This window comes from Prionailurus viverrinus, chromosome C1, assembly GCF_022837055.1.
Source record: "Prionailurus viverrinus isolate Anna chromosome C1, UM_Priviv_1.0, whole genome shotgun sequence".
NCBI lineage: Eukaryota > Metazoa > Chordata > Mammalia > Carnivora > Felidae > Prionailurus > Prionailurus viverrinus.
The window spans coordinates 181,725,075-181,742,111 of NC_062568.1; the positions used below are offsets into that span (position 1 = coordinate 181,725,075).

General features: G+C 43.5%; 1 protein-coding gene across 1 annotated transcript in view; it reads left to right on the top strand.

Annotated features, from left to right (window-relative positions):
• Window positions 1-1,416: 1,416 nt before the first annotated feature.
• Window positions 1,417-17,037, top strand: part of HIVEP3 (HIVEP zinc finger 3) — a 475,566-nt gene continuing 459,945 nt past the window's right edge. Inside the window, exon 1 of the mRNA XM_047869023.1 lies at window positions 1,417-1,446. The gene's annotated coding sequence lies outside the window, so the exon portion shown is untranslated. The remainder of the gene's footprint in view (window positions 1,447-17,037) is intronic.

Genomic DNA, 17,037 nt, shown 5'->3' on the forward strand with positions numbered 1-17,037 from the left:
CATTCACCTACTTTCTGTAGATTTGTGTATTCCAGACATTTCGTATAAACAAACTCACATGCCATGTGGTCATTTGTGTCTGACTTTCTTCACTTAGTTTTCAATGTTTCTCCATATTATAGCATGTATGTGTACTTCATTCCTTTTTATGGCCCAGTAATATTCCATTGTATGGATAAACCGTAATTTACCCTGTCATCAGATGATGGACCCTCCGATTGTTTCCACTTATGGCCATTAATGAATAGGCTACGAACATCTGTGTGCAAGTTTTTGTGTAGATGTTTCCAATTTCCTTGAGTATATACTTAGGAGTGGAATTGCAGGGTCTCAGTGTATTCTTGCTGGGAGAGACTTTATCTTTTTTTTTTTTTTTAATGTTTTTTAAATGTCTTATTTATTTTTGAGACAGAGAGAGACAGAGCATGAGCAGGGGAGGGGCGGAGAGAGAGGGAGACACAGAATCCGAAGCAGGCTCCAGGCTCCAAGCCGTCAGCACAGAGCCTGACGCGGGGCTCGAACTCAAAGACCGCGAGATCATGAACTGAGCCAAAGTCAGACGCTTTACCGACTGAGCCACCCAGGCACCCCCGGGAGAGACTTGATCTTGTTTGCAGGCTGAAGGTACTGGAACCAGCACAGAGGGGAGAGTATGGACAGGGGGTGGGGGAGGAGGAAGAGTTAGGTGCTGGAGAAGGGCCACTTACTTCAGCCTCACTCACTTTTTCTGCTGGCACAACCCTAATGCCCTAACCTCATTTCTCAACTACTAGACCCTCTGCACACACATCACACTTGCTGGATAAAGCACCCCTGGGACCCGTCGCAGATGCGTCCAGGCTGGTGGCTCGTTTTCTGTTGCAGTTCACAATTTTGGGGTCTCCTCTGGTTAGAGCCTGGCCTATTCTGGTTTGTTTTTTCTCCCGTAGATCCGTTCACAGGTGAATAAGGACCATCCACCATGTAGTCTGAGTTTGATTCCTGGTTCCTCAGGGCCATCCAGGGCTCCCAGACATCCCGGATGAGGAAGGACGCCCGGTACCCACCGCTGGGGCCCGAGAACGCCAGCACTCAGCTCTCTGCGTTACCCTTCGCAGCCACCGCGCACGCGCCGCTCCCTGCCAGGGAGGAGGCGGGGAGTGGGCGGGGCGGATATCTCTCAGACCAATCGGAAGCGAGCGCCCCCGCCCGCCGGGCTGGTGGACCGAGCTTGACCCCGGCGGTGGGCGGAGTAGGCAGGGCCAGCCGCGCGGCCGCGGAGGGGGCGGGGCCCAGGGCTGGAGGCGGGGCCTGGGGCTGTCAGTCCCGCGCCCGCCGCTGCCGCCGCCGCCGACGCCGCAGCCGCCGCCGCGGTTCCTTACATGCCGTGGCCCGCTGGCTGCCAGCGCTGCCGCCCGCCGCCCCGGCATCCCGAGCCGCCTCCCGCCTTGCCGGCCCAGCGCGCAGGTAAGACCGGCCGCGCTACCAAGCCCTCGCGCCCCCTCCTCGGCATCGGTCTGCCGCTCGGGCGCCCCCTCCGGGCTGTGTCAGCGCCGCGGCTCCCCTGGCCTCCCGGGGGCGGTCCCGGGAGGCGGGACGAAAGGCCTCCCCAACCCCCTACAACCCCCGGGCGCCGCGCCTGCCGCGGGGTCCCCGGGCCGCGCATCTGCAGCCCAGCGTGGGGCCGGTGCCGAGCCCCCCCCTCCCCGGCTGATTACACAATCGCAGGGGCTGGGGGCGGGGGTCTCCTCCCGAGGCCCGGCTCCACACCTGTCCCCGCGACGCGCTCCCGGGCAGAGGGCAGAGACCCAGCGCGACAGCGGGGGCCCGGAAAGTTTCACTTTGTGGTCGGGGTTTGTTGACATCTCAGAGATGCGGGGAGATGGAGGCTGAGCCTCAAGGATGCGCCTGGCGCGCAGCCTTCCCTTTGCCCCGGGGTGGCCCTAGTCCAGGTTTCCCTTCCAGAAGTCCTGCCTGAGAGCCCTGCCCCGGGGCTGGAGGCTGCTGCAGGGCACACGGGTCGGTCAGCCTTGTGTTAGCGAACCCTGGCCCCAGGATTGCAGCAGCTGAGGACAGCTCAGCCTCCCGCTCGGCTCTTCCCCCTTTCCTAATTTAGTATTGACATTTAGACCAGGTAGGCGAATTTACTTAGCGTTTCCCTGACAGTTTATGTTTGTGAAGTGCTTTGCCATCCCTGATTAGTTAATTAACAAGGTGGGAAAGCAAAATAGATCCTGAAACCCATGGCTAATGCCTTGAGTCTAGCAACTCTTTAAGAGCCACTGAGAGCTTTAGCCTGTTTGCGATGAGATGCTTTGGGCCAAGGTGCTGCCGGGAGAGCTATTCAGTGTCTTCTGGTTGCCTGGGAAGGTTTGGGTAATAATGGCAAGGCTTTCTCTGCCTCTCCCTGCTTACGCTGCTTATTCAGAGTCGCCAATCTCATGTTGAGTTATTTGATCTCCTTCACTTAAGCAAAGGAGGTTTTAGAAGTATTGCTGAGGAAGTAGCTAAGGAAAACAAACAAACAAACAAACCTGAGATTCAGATTAAGTTTGGATACTTGTCTGCTTTCCCAGGATACCCCTCCTGTGCAGAAAACCTTGGCTCTTCCTGTTCTTTCCCCATCTTCCCGTAGGACTGTATCCAACTGGGTTGGCGTTACTGGCTTCTCATTTCGTACACAGACCTCTTGCTACCTGTGGTGTACAGACCTGCCTAGGGACATGCTGTAAGAGGGGGCTTAATTAACACTTTTATCTTCCCATTAAGCAATACAGCCTGAAATCTCTTGTAATCAGGCACTGTTGTAGTGTTGAGTCTTTAATAATATCTAATTCATGTTAATAGTGTTTCTGTAATAATCTTTCTATTAGTATGCCAGCTCTGCAACGCCAGTACGTTTAGTATAGAGGCAGCAATTTACTAGAAATATTATCATGGCGAAAACAATTCTCCCGCAGATTTGCAGCCCACTTTACTTAGATAATGCCTGCTAGAGGCGGTTAAGGTTTTTTATTCTTTGGTGCAGTAGGTGTTACAATGCCTTTGATCTATGAGGTCCTTCCTCCCTGTAGTAATGGTCTCAAGCCACTGGGTCACTTAAATATTATTTTGAGTACTGTCATTTGAGTTTCTCCCCCATGTTGATTTCTTTTGGGACAGGGTATAGAGCTAACAAGATTTAGTTTTGATTTGCCAGCCTAAATTTTAAGAAGGATGATTCTTACTGTGTTCGGGCTTGTGTTAGAGGTCTGATGGTAATTTTATTAGCATATGTACCAGATACTGTTTTGGGTGCTTTATGGATATTAAGGTATCTAATTCTCACCTGACCTTGTAAAGGAGGTGTCCTTGAGGCCCCGTCGATTGACTTAGGTCGCACAGTTAGGTAAATGACAGCCAGATTCTAAGCTAGGCAGCCTGGGTTCAGAGTCCACGTTCTGAACCAACCGCTGTACTACCCTGTCTCTGTAGGTTATTCTTTCAACAGGTATTTATTTCTTCCTTCTGTCTGTACAACACTGCATTCTGCAGTGTGGGTGAAGAGTGCTTCACAGTGTAATAGCGAACACGGGGTTAGGGGCTCTTTTTGTGGTCTCAACTCTACTGCCAGCTAATCTGTGATTTTGAGCGACATACCCGATCTCTCCCTGCCTTCCATTCCCTCACTGATGGAACAACAGCAGTTGAAGCAGATGAACTGACTAGACTTGACCTGTGGGGTGCTGGAGAGATGAGTGAATGCATGTCTGAATTAAATATCCTCCTCTCTAAGGCACAGTATAAGATCAAGTATCCAATGAGTGGATTGTGCATGTGTGTGTGTGTGTGTGTGTGTGTGTGTGTGTGTGTGTGTGTGATGCGAAGGAGCGGTGGGTGTGTGCTCTGGGCTGCCAGTGGTTGACAGGCTTCATCTTAAATACTTCAATCTGATTTTATTCTGTTGCCACTAGCACAGTCCCTTTGGCAATTAAAAAAAAATGCAAGACAACACGGAAAGAAGTCATCCCATAGAAGTGGGGTAACCATGTGCAGCACTGTGGGAGGGGCATTTGTGGGGGACAGTTTGGCATTACTGTGCCAGAGGCTTGGGGTCAGATGATGATGGCAGGCTCTGAATGGCAGGCCCAGGAGTTCTGAGAATCACAAGTCAGGGTTGAAAGGAAAATTTAAGGTCATTATGTTTAACACCCTCTTCCTTTTTCTCCCTCCACCATATATCCAGTGGATAAATCCCTTATGTGTGTGCGCCTTCCCACTCAGCGCTCATACTGCCCTTGCTCAGGCTTCTCCTGGGTCAGACATTGGGTGGGCTCCACAAGTCTGCGCACCAAGGAAGCTGGGATTGTATCCAGTGACAGGGAATGGGAAACCGCAGAAGGGTTCTAGGTCCTCTGGCTTGTGCTCTTGAAAGACCATCATTGGCATAAAATCTGGAGGGGAAATGTGAAACCAGGAAGTTAGTGAGGAGGCCTTGGCCAGAATCTAGGAGTGGGGTGATCCAGTGGCATGGGGGTAACAGAGGGAGAAATGGGCAGAATCCCCCACACCCAGTGCTTCCCTGTCCACAAACATCAGAGAGGAAGAAACAAGTCAGCATCTCCCTAGGGTGAGGGGGGCTTTGGAGAACCCCTGAGTAGAGCTGGGGAGTCTGATGGGATGGGGAGGAGAGACAGCTATGTATGTCTGTTCCCCAAAGATGGATGGATGATAGACTGGGGCTAATGTAAGGCCTCTGCAGACTGGAAAACATTTTCTTTCTTCTCAAGAAGGGAGCATCCCATTTAAATATAGTGGGAAACTCCTTCTGCCTAATGAAGAAATGTAACAGTATTTCCCCATGGATGTTGCAACCCCTTACACCGGCTGGTTTAGCTGTGTTGTGCTTCTTGGTCACGTTGGGAATCTGGTGTTATTTGAAGTTGTAACAGGAGGACATGTTGGTGATGCCTTTTTTTGCGATTTCGTTAGGAAACCTTCTTTTGGGGGATTCTGTTTTCCTGTGACACCAGTTAAATGCCGGAGAGCCAGCATACCTTGGGGAGTGCTCAGAGAGTCATTAGAAGTTTTTCCTTCTAACACAAATTATGGGGGCACTTCAAAGAAGGCCTGGGTGAAATGATTACCACATTGACAGGCAAACAGGATAATTTGGAGGAAACCAGATTTACACGGGGAAACCACAAAGACAGGAAAAATAGCTGGGAGTGTTATGAGTTTAGTTTTCTCTTGTTAATTTATGTGTTTCTGGCTTAGGATGCAGCATGTCTTAAATATTTGTACTCACAAATTTATTTTATTTATTAAAAAAATTTTTTTAAGGTTTATTTATTTTTGAGAGGCGGGGGAAGGGCAGAGAGAGAGACACAGAATCCTAAGCAGGCTCCAGGCTCTGAGCTGTCTGTCAGCACAGAGCCCAATGCAGGGCTCCAACTCACACACTGTGGGATCATGACCTGAGCTGAAGTCAGACATTCAACTGACTGAGCCACCCAGGCACCCCTATACTTACAAATTTATAAGTTAAAATGTGTCTAATACTGCATATGGAAATGAACTGTATATCCTCATTTTTTTTTTTTTTTTTTTGCCAGGACAACATGGGACTTGGGTTTTCAATATCCTTTAGACCAGTGGTTCTCAAGCAGGGGCAGTTTTTGCTGCCCCCGCTCTCCCAGGGAACATGTGGCAATGTCTGGGACAGTTTTGGTTGTCACAACTGGGGCTGGGGTGTGTGCTCCCCTCCTTTAGTGAGTGGAGACTAGGGATGCTGCTGAACATCCTATAATGCACAAGACAGCCCCGCCCCCCACAACCAGAAATTTTTCAGCCCAAGATGTCGATAGAGTTGAGATTGAAAAAATCCACTTCAGATCATAGAAACATTTCTTTTAGGAACAAGGGGAAGTTAAAGGGAAGAGGAAGAAGAAGGAAGGTAAGTGTTCCTTGACTCTCTGAAAGTGATAATAGTACCCTCACTTTGGACCCCCTGGGAGTGGGAGCCAGCTAAACAAGCTGTTGGAACCCAGGCATCTGTCTGCCCCCCAGGAACTATTTCAATAACTGGATTGCTCAACATACTAGTTTGGAACCAGAAGTAGAGGCCCTTGTAGTGGGATGAGGCTGTAGGGGTGATTTCTGGAGGCAGAAGGTTTACAGGCCAAGAGGGGAAGTTGGGTTGTGCCAGACTCATTTTGAAAAGTTCTAGGGAATTTTTCGAAGGTGATTTTGTCGAGGACACCAAGGGTGAGGCTTAGAAGATGCAGTCTCTGTTCTGGGAGGGCATGATCCCTCTGGGCTGTCGATCTGAGAGTGTGAGGCCTTCCCAGATTTTTCTGTGTCCCAATACAGGGTGACAGACACTTGGTTTTGTTTTCAGGTTGTATCTGTGTCCTCTCCCTGCACCCCTTTAAAAACTTTCTTACTAGGGAACATTTTAAACCTATACACAAATTGAGAAAAGAGTGTAATGAACCCCTGTTTATCCAATGTCCAGCTTCAATGATTGTCAGCACCTGGCTGATCTTGAATTTTACACCCCTCCCCCCCCCCCCCCCCCCCCGTTTTAGACTCCCCTCCTCCTCCTTTTTTTAAAATCTAGAAAATAGCTTAAATAATTCCTGATCACCTGCCTACTAGGAGAGGCTTGGCAGTGAAGGAGGGAGGTGATTTTCTGGTACTTGGGTCTCCCTGGAGGAAAACCGATAATGGACATGTGGAATTCTGAGGGCCTTGAGAGGCCAGGAGGTAGGAATAGGCCCAGGCAAATCTAGGATGGGGGAGCTCAGCTCACAAGTACAGGTGACTCGGCACAAGTTTCTTTCTTTTTAAGCCTCATTGATGGAGCCTCCTACTTCCTTCGAGTCTCTGCTGGTAGGAATGTGTTTCTGGGGTTTGCAGTTGAGGGCCCTCCCTGTTCCCGGAGGGAGCTTCCTTGTGTGTTTCCTTGTAGGATGACCCTTTCCTGTTTCATGGCTCACTCCATGTGTGCTGTGTGGCATGAAGTCAGGTGTTCCGTGTGGCCCTCTGGCTCTGGCCTGAGGGGTCCTCACTGCCTGACTCCTCCCTGGAAGGCACAGGGCAAGGGATGGGTGGGACATAGGGGTGTTATTTCCAGTAGTTGTGGATCCTTTTTTGCTTCCCTGTGTTTGTTAGCGGATGTAGGGCTGTCCTGTTGTATTTCCTGGCGGTCCATACCAGATAGGGACGGCAGTGCAGTTTAGGCTTTGCAAACAGGGCTTTCTGTTTTTTAAATTGTGTCTCCTGGAGCTAAAGGATTAAGTTTTATGGGTTTTTTTTAGGCCATTGGAGAATTGGCATGCGTTTACTTGATTCCGTGTTGTGTTGAAATAGGCATCCCCAAAACATGGCTGTAAAAGTTGAGAGAGTTCCTGAATCAGCAGATAATTGATGTCTACGAATTTTAATTAGTGCTGGTTTCTAGAAATGTAGACATTCTGGACAAGGTTCACAGGCAAATACTTTAGTGTGAAGTTCTGGATGCCTGAATGGCCGTAGTTCCCATCCTTGTTTTATTTACTAAATACATTTTTACCCTTTTCTTATTCCACATCGATGTTTAGGTGGCACCAGCTTATTATGAGCATCCTGTATCCACAATCGTGGATTTTCGGGTATCACGCCTTTCTGTGGGGAAGGCAGGTCCTACTCTGTTCTACTAGTTATTACCCTGTGCATCTCCTATGTGCCGGGCACTTTACTTATATTAACCCTGTTAGGACCCTTCTACGTAGGAATTAGTATTCCTGTTTTGCAGATGAAGAAACTGAGACTTAAGTTGAACTGAGAGGTTGGGAAATGCCAGGAGGTAGCACTGGGTGTTAACCCAGGTTTAACCAAAGCCTGAACGCTTTGCACTGAGCCTTGGCTCTCAAGGTGAAAAGTTGGTGGGAGTTTGTAGGAGGGTTGGTAGAGAAGATGGGGCAGGTGAAATCCTGACACTGAACCCCCTGGGAAACATTGCTTTTGAGTGTGATAAATTACTTGTGTCCTCTTTTTGAGCTGACTATATAAAACAGAATCACACTCAGCCATATTTGGTCAGCAGATGTGTCTTATTTGGTCTGCCCGGTGTTTTTATTTTATTTTTTTTAAATTGGATTGGTTGTCATCATTTAAAAAGTGGGAGATTTCACACTAAAATTTCCAAATTTCTTGGCTTCTCTTGAACCATCAGGAGATCTGGCAACAGCAGGCCCACATTCCTCCTTGGCGATAGTTAGTAATAGTGGCTGCTCCTAGCTTTACCATCTTACCACCCCGCCCTCTTCACTCGTTTCTGTTACTTGCCAGGACTGTTAAGGCATTTGAATTCGAGGCCCCCTTATAGACATTACGCACATGCTCTCTGTCAAGGATGCTTTGGTGGAGGCTTGTTCTGTATTTAAATTAATGATCCCCCGCAATTTTTCCCTTTGTAGAGCGCCTAGAGAGGATGACTGTACTTGGCATAAGAACAGACACATCCACGACCCCCTTCTCCCTCCGTCACTAGCAATGGCTACGTGGGCTCTGGATGGGTTCTTGGGCCGAGGGTGGACCAATTAGATATCTGGGATTTGGATACCAAATTGGTGAGTTGAGGAGCCTGAGGCAGGAAGGACTGCTCGATGCAGGCTGACAGTAGTGACATTGGAAAGGTAGATGAGTGAGCAAAGAAGCTGGGTGGCAGGTACATGGCAGCAGAGAGGGTGGAGCTGCCTGGTCTCTGCTTCCTGCGGCGGGGTTCCTCTGTAGACATAGCATTCATTCAGTGGTGTTTACTGAGTGTTTACTATAGGGCCAAGCACTCTTCTGTATTCTTGTGGTATATCAGTAAATAAAAACAGACAAAGGTCTTTGTTCTCAGAGAGCTTATATTTTGGTAGGGGAAAACAAACAACTCTGAACAACACAAAAGGCGAATAAATATAAAATAGGTAAGGGGGTGGTGATAAGTGCAAGGAAGTAATATAAACTGAGTAAGGAAACAGAGTGGATGTTAGGCATAATACTGTTATGTTAGGTTGATCAAGGAAGGCCTCTTGATTGAGTGATACTTGAGCAGAGATGTGAATGAAGTGAGGAGTGAGCCACGAGGAAACCTAGGGGTGCAGCATTCCCTGCACAGGATTTGGCCAGTGCAAAGGCCCTGAGGTAGGACTATGTTTGACTTGTTTGAAGAACAGCAAGGAGGGTATTGTGGCTGGAATTCAGCAACAAATAATGAAAGGGGGCGTGGAGGGAAGGGGGGGCCTTACAACTATGTTAACGACTGATGCTATTCTAGTGAAATAGGAAGCCACTGGAAGATTTTGAGCACAGGTGGCATAGCTGGCTTCCGTCTTGAAAAATGTAAATGTTTTATGGGGAAGAGACAGTAAGGCAGCTAAGGCAAACCCAGGACAACTAATTAGAAGGCAGTGCAGTAGTCCAGATAAAGTACAGCAGTGGAGGCGGAGGTGGTGAGAAGTGAAGTTCTGAATATATTGTGAAGATAGAATTGACAGGACTTGAGAACGTATTTGGTATTAGATACGAGAGAAAGAGAGGAGTCAAGATAAGTCCAACCTTTGAATAGAAACATTGCTGTGTTAGTTGGCATTTCCCCTTCTTTTCTTAAAAAAACATTGAAAAGCAATAAGGGAGGTGAAACGATAATGATGAAAGCCTTTAAAATTATTCTATTTTTTGGCAAAACGGGGAGAGAAATTTAATCCAGTGACTTCAAAATGTATGTGAAGAACTGTCCTGAATAGATGAGATCAGGTGGAAGCCAAGCGGGAGGAAGAAATGAAGAAAAACAACATAGAGATGGTGAGAGGGCCCAGTAACTACAGATCTCAGAAAGTTCTGGGAAATCATGCTCTTGAAGGTGAAAAATGCACGCTGATGTTTTATCCCTTGACTGTAGCAAGTGTTGTGGGCGTTGGGTGTCCAGCTGGAGGAATATACCTTCCTGGATGTAGTTTGACTGCAAGAAGCACAAGAAGCGGGGTTACCTAAAAACCCACACAGGCAAGCCGCCATGTTTATGAGAAGTATTCTGTCTCTGTGGGAGTGGGGAGGAAGAGGGCCTTTGGGTTGCAAAAATAGCTCATTTAAAAGAGTATGGTGGCTGTCCTCTCCTCCCCTGGCAAGAGGAACCCCATGCAAATACTGTAGCTGCTAAGGAAAACTAACTCATTCAATGATAATGAAGAAGGAAATGGTAGACTTTGATTTCTGATAGTGGTAGGCAAGCCTATTTGGACTGAAGTTCCTGCCGAAAAATATTAAGATGTTGGGTATATTTTTTAAATTAAAAAAATTAAATTTCCTTAAAAGCACTTAAGGGACTATCAGGCTGAAATCTATGGCCAAGTGGGAACCGGAGGGATGTGCAGATCACTAGAATGCTTAAGTTGCTTTTACCCTGAGGACATTGGTTGATTCTAGTAAATAGGGCTTTGGTTTTGGCAGCCTTGCAGGACAAGGAGGTTAGAAGTCAAAGTCTGTAGCTTGCCCAAGGTGGAGAGTCTCACAGGGGACTTTTTCCATATAAAACTGAAACTATGCAGGGTAAAGGTGACCCAAAAGTAAAGCCATCTCTTCCCATGCCTTAGAGACAGCAGAGAAGGTTGTCCAGTGACTGAGAGGAGCAAGATGAAAAGGAAAAGGTAAGCTGTAATCACTGGCCAGCCTTTGCACAGATTTTGAATATGGTTTTATGCCACCTTGATTTTACAGAACCACAAGCTGTGATTTTGGTTTGAGGTTGTACCATGTCACTGATGCTATCCCCCCTCCCTGTTGTGGGACCCCAGCCTTGTCATTATTACATGAAACCAACAATGAAGCCACCATGTTGGAAAGCATAGCAGAGAAACTGCATAGGGGAGAAACTGTATCCAAGTGACATTATTAGAACGATACCTCGTTTTCCTTTCATTGCTTAAGCTTTTTTCAGTTGGATTATTTATTATTTGGAATTGAAGGAATCAAAACTGACACAACAATCGACACAAAGATCAGGGTAGCTGAGTGTTGAGTTCAGAAACACTCACAGACCTATGGGATTTCACCTCACTGGATTGGATACTCCTTAGTCATCTTTGCTATGGAACCTCTCTCCCCAATTTTTAAAGTTGGAGTATCGCAGGGTTCAGGTCTTGGACCTCTTCTCCATTCCTAGATGAGTTTATCTTGTTTTAGGGCATTAAGTATGTATTTGTACCTGACTCCTAAGCCTATGTCTCCAATTTTCATCATTCTGCTGCAATTCAGACCATTTTGATTCTACACTTGAGTGTCTAACAAGATCGGAAACTTAACATGTCTTATACCAAACTCCTGGTTTTCAACTTCCCTACCCCAAACCTACTCCTTTCCCTTTATTCTCAGGCTCATGAGAGAGCACCACCATCTACCTAGTTGCTCAGACCAGAAGTCTAGAAGTTATCCTTGAGTCTTCTCTTTCCTATAACTCCCACCCTTAGGCCAGCAAGAAGGCCTGTTGACTCTGCCTTCAAAATGTAGCCCGAATCTGAGCACTTCTCCTGGCCTCCACTGTTCCCACCATAATACAAGCCATAACCATCCTTTGCTTGGATTATTGCAATAGCCTCCCCCAGTCTATTCTATACACATTAGTTAGAGATGTCTTTTAAAACATAAATCATATTGTGTTACTTGCCTATTCAAAACCAGTGTTTTCCTATTACATTTGGACAGATCATTACCACAGTCTATAGGACTGTGCACAATCGGACTCTTAAGTAGGTTTCTAAATTTCTCTTCGTTCTCTCTCACTAACTCTGCTACAGTTGCATTGGTTTCTTTGCCCTTTCTGGACAATCCCAAGTACATTACCACCTCATAGCCTTTGCTGTTATTCCTTCTGATCTGTTATGGCTCATTCCCTTACATCATTCGGGTCTATGATCAGATATAACCCCTTCAAAGTGACCTTCTCTGATTCTTCCAGGTAAAATAGTCCTTCCTTTCCCCTCCTCACACCCTTACCCTGCTGTATTCCTCCTAACACTAGTCACTATCTTGTTTATTGTCTGTTTCATTCACTAAGTTTAAGCTTTGTAAAGTAGGAGTGTTGTCTTATTTAATGCTTATTCCTAGCACTGGAGTAATGTGTGGGTCATGGTTTGAACGAATACATATTTTTGAGTGGCTTAGTAAATTACTAAGAGACTTATTATTCAACAAGTGGTTTTGAGAAAAGTGGTTAGACATTTAAGGATAAAATGGATGATTATTCTTATTTTTTTAAGGAGGCTCCATGCCCCAAATGGGGCTTGAACTCATGACATCGAGATTGAGAGTTGCATGCTCTACTGACTGAGCCAACAAGATGCTCCTAAAATAGATTATTAATAAGAGAGCATTATGAACAATTTTATGTCAACATATTTGACAACTTAGATGAAATAAACAAATTTCTTTAAAAGCGTGATATATCAAACCTAACACAAGAAGAAATAGAAAATGTGAATGGAGCTATGTCTCTTAAAGAATTGAATTCATTATTAAAGACCTTCCCACCAAACAGATAAACAAATGAACGAACAAACAAAGAGGCTCTGTAGGCCCATTTGGTCACCCTAGTAAAGTCTTCCCAATGTTTAAATGATGTAATAACGTGAATCTTACACATTTTCCCAGAGAATAGAAAAAGAAGTAACATGTCCCAGTTTATTCTCAAGAAAAATCATTATGCCAAAACCTGACAAGGACATCACAAGAAAATTAAAGACTGAACTCTCTCATGGACATAGATACAGGAATTCTAAACAAAATATAGTCAAAATGAATTCAATAATACATGAAAAGGATACTATGCCATAACCAAGTGGGACAGGTTTCAGGAATTCATGAGTAGTTTAACATTTTTGTTTTAAGAGGTGGGGGCAGAGGGAAAGGGAGGGAGAGAATCTTAAGTGGCTCCAGACCCAGCATGGAGCCCAATGCAGGGTGTAGTCTCACAACCTTGAGATCATGACCTGAGTTGAAATCAGGAGTTTGACACCTAATTGACTGAGCCACCCAGGTACCCCACAAATAGTTTAACATTTGAAAATGAATCAAGATGATTTCCCACAATAACAGAATGCAGAAAAAATAACAGTAATCTCAATAAATGCAGAAAAAAGATTTGATAAAATTAAACCTCGATTCATGATAAAAAAGAGTAAGTCTCAGGAAAGGAAATTCCTTAATCTGATAATGAGTACCTACAAATAACTTAAAGCAAACATCATACCTAATGGGTGGGATGTTGAAAGCCTTCTCCCTGGGCTGTCTGCAGTCATGACTTCTATTTAACATTGCATTAGAAGTTCTAGCCATTGTAGCAAGGGCAGCAAAAGTATAAAATACACATGGATTGGAAAGTAAGAAATAAAACTATCACTATTAGGAGGCAACATGATTGTGTATTCAGAAATTTGAAAGAATCTATAGATACACTCTTGGAATTAATAAGAAAATGTAGCAAGGCTGATGGAAACAAAGTCAAAATATAAAAATCAGTTGTACTTCTGTATACTAGTAATGAAGAATAGAAAATGAAATTTAAAAAGATGATACCATTTACAATAGCCTCAAAATCATCAAATTCATAGGAATAAATGTAATAGAGATGTACAAGACCTTTACACTGAAAACAAGAATATGTACTGAGAGAAATTAAATAAGACTTTAGTAGATGGAGAGATATACCATGTTCATAGACTGGATGACTCAATTCCCCCAAATTTATCTGTAGAGAGTACAAACCATTCAAAATTCCAACAGGCTTTGTAAGTGGACATTTACTGAGTTTGAAATTTGTATGGAAAGGAAAAGGGCCCAAATCAGCTAAGACAATCATGAAGAATAAGAACAAAACTAAGAGAACTTCCACTACCAGACATCTAGACATATCATAAAGCTATGGTAATTCAGACTGTGGTATTTGTGCTAGAATGGGCAAAAGGCCCAATGGAACATGTTAGGGAATTTAGGAAGAGACCTTAATATGGCCACTTGATTTACAACAAAGGTAACACTGAAAGGTAGAAGAAAAAGGGCGTCTTTTCAACAATTAGAGCTGGTTCAATTTAATATCCGTATGGAAAAAATGAATTTTGGCCTCTACCTCAAACCATTCACAAAAATTAATTTCAGCTGCATTGTACATCTAATATAATAAGACAATAAAAGTCTTAGGAGAAAACATAAGAGAATATCTGCATAACCTTGGGATAGCAAACATCTTTTAAAGAAGACACAAAAGCACTAACTATAGAGGAAAAGATTGAAAAACTAGGTTAGGTTGAAATCAAGAACTTTTTTTTTTTTTTGAAAGAGAGTGAGTGCTAGTGGGGGAGGGGCAGAGGGAGGGAGAGAGAGAATCTTAAGCAGGCTCCACGCCCAGCACGTAGCTCGACTTGGGGCTCCATCTGTGAGATCGTGACCTGAGCTGAAATGAAGAGTTGGACGTTCAACCGACTGAGCCACCCAGGCACCCCTGAAATCAAGAACTGCTGATCAAAAGACACCATGAAGAAAACGAAAGGATAAGTCATAGAGTAGAAGATACTGTAAATAACTAAAAATCAATAAGGGAAAGTCAAGTAGCCCAGTAGGCAAAAGGACTGCCCAGTAGACCAAAAAAAAAAAAAAAAAGTAAATGAACAGTTCACACAGAGGATGTTCAAATGGTCAATACATATATTAAAAGGTACTCAATTTCATTTGTTCTCTGGGAAATGCAAATCAAAGTTAAAATAAGTCTCTCTACATATCCACTAGAATGGACAAAATTAAAAAATTAGATAATACCAAGTGTTGACAAGAGCATGAACAACTGGACTCTTACGTATTATTGGTGGGAGTATAAACTGATACTGGTTGTATCTACTAAAGCTGAACACACATACTCCATACTCCAAATCCCATGCCTAGGTATATACCCAACATACATGTGTATATATGGTTATAAACAGTCACATATAAGAATGTTTGGGGCATCTGAGTGGCTCAGCCAGTTAAATGTCCGACTCTTGATTTCAGCTCAGGTCATGATCTCATGGCTGATGGGATTGAACCCTGCGTCAAGCTCTGCACTGACAGCGTGGAGCCTGCTTGGGATTCTCTCTCTCCTCTTTTTCTGCTCCTCCCCCCGCTCATGTGTGCTTTCTCTAAATAAATAAACAAAGAGACAAACATTAAAAACAAAAGGATTTCATGGCACTCATATTGTATCATTAACAGCCTCCAGCTAGAAGTAAGCCAAATGTCCAAAGGCAGTAGAATGGATAAATTAATTATAGTCTATTCATACAATGGAATGCATACAGGAACATGAGTAAGAAATCTATAACTGCGTACAAAGGCTTGGATGAATCTTAGAAGCATACGCCTGAGAAAAAGAAGCCAGATAGCAAAACAGGCAGAACTGATCTTATGGTGATATAAGTCAGGATAGTGGTTGCCTGGGGGAGGTAATGACTGGAAGGGGAAATTAAGGGGGCTTCCTGGGTGTGGGTCATGTTCTGTTTTCTGTACTGGATAGTGTGGCACACGGGTGTGGCACATGGGAACATGGCATAGGAGGCTCATGAAATTTACTTTGTGGAAATTCATCAACTTGTGCATTTGTGCACTTCTCTGTATCTTATACTTATTACATTTTTTATTTAAAAAGATCTGGATCCTTACTAAATTCTTAAACCAAAGTAAGTTACAGCTAGGTTCAATATTTAAATATGAATAAATAAATAAATAAATACATACAATTCATTTAAATAACGAATATTTAATATTCGTTAAAAATGAAAATTTCACAATTAAATATGGGTCAGCATTAAAAAATCTTGGTACTATAAATTGGACTGCATAAAATTAATTTTTTTTTTCAAAAAGCACAATTAAAATTGTAATTAAATCAAAGGTAATTGTCAAACTAAGGAAAATATTTGTAAAATAATAATATATTTTGTGTTGCCAGTCATGTCATCAAATATTAAAAGACCAAGTGTTGCTAAGGTTTTTCAGAAGAGAACTCTGATACCCTGTTATTGGGACCATTTCTGCAGCATTTTTAGAGGCATTTGGCAACATCCTTTAAATTTAAAATGTGCATCCTCTATGACCTAACAGTCAATTTCCAGGGATTTTATCTCAGAAAAAATATTTGCATAAATGTGTAAAATTATATATATCAAGATCCAAATATTCATTAAAGCATTTTTTGTAAACTAAGTTAACCAGTTGGTGTACTGGTTATATAAGGTATACTCTATATAATAAAATATACTATGTCTGGTAGAAAGACTGATATTGATCTGTATCAACTGAAAAAATCAGATGGTCAAGAGAGATTGAGTGCCAAATGAAAAGAGTAAATTGATGAACACTTATTATCTCATTTAAAGAAATATATATTTTGTTGAAAAATGTTTGGAGGGGTGCCTGTATGGCTCAGTTGGTTAAATGTCCGACTCTTGATTTCAGCTCAGATCATGCTGTCACGATTTGGGAGTTCAAGCCCTGCATCAGGCTTTGTGCTGACAGTGTGGAGCCTGCTTAGGATTCTCTCTCTCTCTCTCTGCCTCTTCCCTGCTCACATGTGTGCATACACACTCTGTCTCTCAAAATAAATAAAAACATTTAATATATATTAACATATTAATATTATATATTATATATTATTGTATATAATTATTACATATATTATATATTATTGTATATAATTATTATATATATTATATATTATATTACATATTATATACATAATATTAATATTAATATATTAATATGGCAAAGATACAACTCCTAATGAAGGCATTTTTTCCCCATCCTTCCTGCCTGTCTACCTTTATCTGTCGCTTATCTTCCACATGCACCCTACCTTTCAGTTTTCTACAGAACACAGATACTTTCTCCTCGGCAATAATTTAAACAATATGGAGCATATAGAGAAAAAAATGTGGAAGTCTCCTTCCCAATTTTACTGCTCTCCCAGGAATTTTTTCTGTACATTTGCTCATGTGTGTATGTCTAGATACAAAGTCTTTTTTT